Below are 4,906 nucleotides of genomic sequence, written 5' to 3'. Positions count from 1 at the left end.
TCTCCCTTTTTATCTTCCCCTGAAAAGGGTGAAATTTTTGGGAGAAATCCAAACATAGCGGAAAACCGATTATTGGGAGACAAATCCCTCGGAGCCACTCTTGGTTAGGCGGTTTTTGGTCTGGGGGCGGTTCATTGCCTGGTGGCACTGAGTGCATTTGCAACGTTTTAACAGGTTCAATGTGAAATATACCCAAAGCATGCAATGCAGCCAGTAACTGCTTCTCAGTAATTTCATTACCATCTTCCCCCTTAAGCATGTGTTTCGGTTTTGCCGCATCCTCTTCTTTACCAGCCATGATTATTTGATATAATTATTGTACAACAAAACAACGTACTAAGTTCAGAACGAAGAGAGGATATATGATTGTATAACAACAAAAGTATTCAGTTTACACTGTGGTTGGGGTAAGCCCCACCGTACAGCTATTCTGAACAGTTTTACCATATTATATTTACAATCCACAAACACTTTTGTGACCAACCTCTTCATCCAGAACCTTGCAAGGAGTTTATCAGGATGTACGCCGTCTTTGAACAAATCAAAATTGATAACCGGCTGTCGACCTTTTCGTTTATAGGACAATAGGTCCCTGTTAAAATTCAAGGATAACACACCTGACCTGGAATTTACCTCTCTGACACAGGTATTCAATAATTCTGTTTTTTAACAACACGCTATCCTGATCCTTAAATGACCCTGGATCGGTATGACCTTTATGACCGATCTATCGAGTGAACAGGTATTTCCAAAAATATTAATTTAACTGTCGAAACTTTCTTAGCACAGTTAACGTACCTGTTGATCTGCGTTTGAACAAAGATCTCGCATTCCTCCTGTGAACTATGACTTAGCGAAATAAAAGAACCACGCTTAGTAGTTAAGTCACAGGTTCCTAGCCATACATAAACTACAACATTGCTATGATGTGAAACCAAATTTGGCAAAAGTTTAGCAAAAGTAACAAAAGAAGTATTAAATTTTGCACCGGCCTTGCAATTTTTTTTTATATTAAAGCCAAAATCTTGAATAATATCCAAGTTCCGTTGTAACGAAAAACCTTTACTACTGGTAAAAAACACTGGTGTCCAACTAAGTTTCTCCGGTATATTGATAATGGTTTTCTCCACAAACTTTTGTAATTTGCTTACACTCATAGAGAATTTTGAGAAAAAAATACTACTGGGTCAATACAATAGATCAGGTATTAAATAAGCGCAAAAAAATACAAACACATAAAATCTTTATTAATATTTAAAGGGAGGTAACCAGGTGTAAGTTGGTTATGTCCCCTGAAAACAAAAGCATGCACACTATAACATTACAAACATACAACATCCATACCATGCAGATCCTACCTTGTACCATGTACCCATACCAAGGGATGACAGGTGTAAGGGAAGTAACTGTGATGGAAATGATGATGGAAAATTCAAATGATGGAAATTTCTCAGGAAATGATGATGCTGATGCAGTGATTACAGGGTTAGTGGTGAATGCTGGATTCCTCCTGGTAATGATAAATAAAATACAATTAGAACAAAATTACACATGATCACACATAAGCTGCCAAACAACAATAATTTAGTTTTCAATACCACACTGATTCTAAATCAAGTTTATATTAAATGCACATTTTTGGTGATTTTTTTCCAAACCAAACAGTTCATAAAATTAAATACAAAATTTAAATAAATTCTAATAGAAAAAGTCTGTGTAGATAGTCTTTGAAGAAATTTTGTAAACTTCACAGAAATGTCAGAATTATGAAATCTAGAATCTGGTTGAATTCTTTGTCGTTTGTACGTAAACTGTTGCAGACCACCCGCTTGCATCGGCTCCTTGTACAGAACTTCCCTAAATTATAAGGTTATAGTCTCTACATTACACATCAAACCGTTATTTTCATGTAAGAATTGTTTATAAATCCTCACAGACCAGCCATCGTACATNTTTGCTGACCAAGTTGTTGTGGTTGTGTTCCACACGTTCACTCTTCCTAGGTCCCGTCCAAAATTTTTCTTTTCTAACTTTTAGTTAGACCACGTTGGACGCCATTTGTACCCCTTTCTCAATTGCAACCACAAATGAGTTTAAGTCGTAGGTTTTCTTTCTTTAATATGTTTATTCCATAGACGAGAGCATGCAACACGAATAACGCATTGCAGGTAATCACATACAATGTATAAATGAGACATAGAATACATATGAAATAGACATTGTGAAATATGAGTAATGATATTAACAATGACTTACCAGGAGACAGCAGGGATCAGTGAAGGGTATTACATCTGCTCTGTGAGGTGTCGTATCATCGAGTCACGCCACGTATACAGGTGCGGGGACAGGTAAATATCTCGCGCATGCGCGTCTCGCTCACCATGCACGTACATACGCGTACATGGGGACACGTACGCTTACACCTGGTTACATATTGTTTTTTTGCCTCTGAATATCGCCAGATGTCTTTATAACACTTATGATTCTAATTCACTACGTTCAACCGAACATAAAGCATTTATCATATAAAACTCAACACCTATGTATGGGAGTGGCCTTCGACGGTCAATCATTTTATTACAGGAAAAATGTATACATGAAATACAAGAGCACGTGCCCGATCTTTCTTCCATTCTCCCTTCTCCATCCCTCCTGAATCCAGATCCTGGCCCGACTCTAGGAATTCTCTTCCCGGCATCATCCCTGAAGTCCATGCCTATCTCAAGGAAAACGGGGAATTTCATAATTCTATGATTTAACAAAAGAAAATATAATTTCTTGAAGTGAGTTGATGAACCGTCAAGACTCGAATGACTATGTTACCCTCAAACCACCTTTAATACTCTATAGACACCCGTGTCGCACCTGTAACTCGTGCAGTTACACGTTACCCGTCCCGCCTCACGCGGCTACCTGTGTCACCTTGGCCTCATATCCGGACACTAGTACACCTGTACTACCTGCACTACATACATGCCGGTAAACCGTGACTATAATAAATACATAAACACTCTCTCCTTAAAAGGCTGGAATTACAATAAAATTTCACGCCATTTCTGATACATGTAAATCCTGATGTGTGAATGATAATAAAATATATAAAAAAAAAACTGTCATCTTGTATGTTTTGTATCAAATGCTATTGTTAGAATTTGTCTCTTTTTATCTCTACTTGGTCCTGAAATATTTTCTGAATTCTACTATCTAGCGTTATGGCTGCAATCAGGCTAGGGGTCAAGGGGCCAGCGCTTTGAAAAGAAAAGAGCTACAATGATGGACAATGAGCACCACACCATACCATAAGCATGTTGTGCCAGATGAGCTAGACATTTAGCATATAATTAGTTTTCAATAATACTTGTTATTGATTCTTGATTTCATGATCACTAGGAGTCATAAAAACTGTTAAAAAAATGTAACCACATCATTCGCAAAATCCATCAGGTCTAGTCATCCATGATATCGATACTCATACAAACCAGTTATGCACATCTTTTTCTTACATATTGTCTAAAGGTCAAAGATCAACTTTGAGAGCTGACTATGGTGAACATAAGTTAATATGGGGAAAAAAACATTTAGTATACATTCGTATATTTCAGGCATTTTGTATATTGTAGGATAATGAGCGAAAATGGAATTAAGTCTAATTCTGCATGCAGGTAAAAGTTTCAAATGTTCTGGGGGGAGAAACTGCATGAAAATATAAATATTGGCACTGTTGAATGGCTGCAATATGCCAGCTTCATGTTATAATGGAAATACAACCCAGGTTTTCATTTATGACAAAGTTTTTAACAACCCAGACAATTTCAAAATTAGTGCATAGTTCACCAAAGATATAATTTCTGAGTATCATTCATGTGGAGAATTATGATCAAAATATTGGTAGATAAATACTAAACAGAGTTATGGTCTAAACAGTGTTGGGCAATAAGAGCTCATGGCAGCCACACTAGAAGGCACATTAGAAAATTGTCTTCTTTATGCACGTTGTCCTTGACTCCAAGTGTGTCAAGACCTTGATCCTAGGTCATAATCCTAAGTAGGCGATTGTGGAAAATCATTGTTTTTAAATTGTGTCTGGCCATTATTCTAGCTTTTGCATGGATCTAAGTCACGGTTCAAAGGATTGTTTTTCTAAAACCAAGGGTATTTTCATGACTTTGACCTAAGTTCAAAAACCTAAGGTAAAGGTTCTGAAACATTGATTTCTTCAAATTGTGTCCAGTAGACAGACGGGTGAACAATTACATAGAAGCATAAATACATCTTCATATGATAAAATATATTACCAAATTTTGTTTTGGATATGTCATAACGTGGTACAATCATACTGAGACGGAACAATACATGTGTTGTGCACATACAGAAAAGACAACTGATTCAATAATAATTTATGAAAAAAGAGCTAAATAATATGGCCTGGACACATTCTGATGATGTTGATGCTTCATGACTTTGACTTGAAGTAGGATACAGATCCAGAAGACCTCAATTTTATTACCTAGATAGTCTTAAGATGTTGATGTCCATGACCTTGACATTGGCGATATGCATGACATTGGGGCAAGGTCATGGCACACCTTTGGGTTAAGGGCAACAATTCTATAAGTTTTATTGAAAATCCAAGCAAGGGTTACGAAGGTATGAGCTGGACACAATATTAATGTGAGGGAAGACGAATGGACAGCACCAAACCATAATACGTCCCACATTACATGCAAGCATGCAAAATATTTACTAATGGTGATGTCAAAACCGGAACACAACATGGTGAAGATCAATTTTAGTCAGAATTTGCTCAGGCAGCGCCTTCTAAACCAAGAAGCACACTTGAAGAAAACTTTATATGCATGGTCGGTACATCATGAAGTTGTATTCAAATCACCCTGCGTCCGTGGTC

The sequence above is a fragment of the Mizuhopecten yessoensis genome, unplaced genomic scaffold (assembly GCF_002113885.1).
Source record: "Mizuhopecten yessoensis strain PY_sf001 unplaced genomic scaffold, ASM211388v2 scaffold8973, whole genome shotgun sequence".
NCBI classification, from domain to species: Eukaryota; Metazoa; Mollusca; class Bivalvia; order Pectinida; family Pectinidae; genus Mizuhopecten; species Mizuhopecten yessoensis.
Note: the sequence above shows the minus strand (reverse complement) of the source record.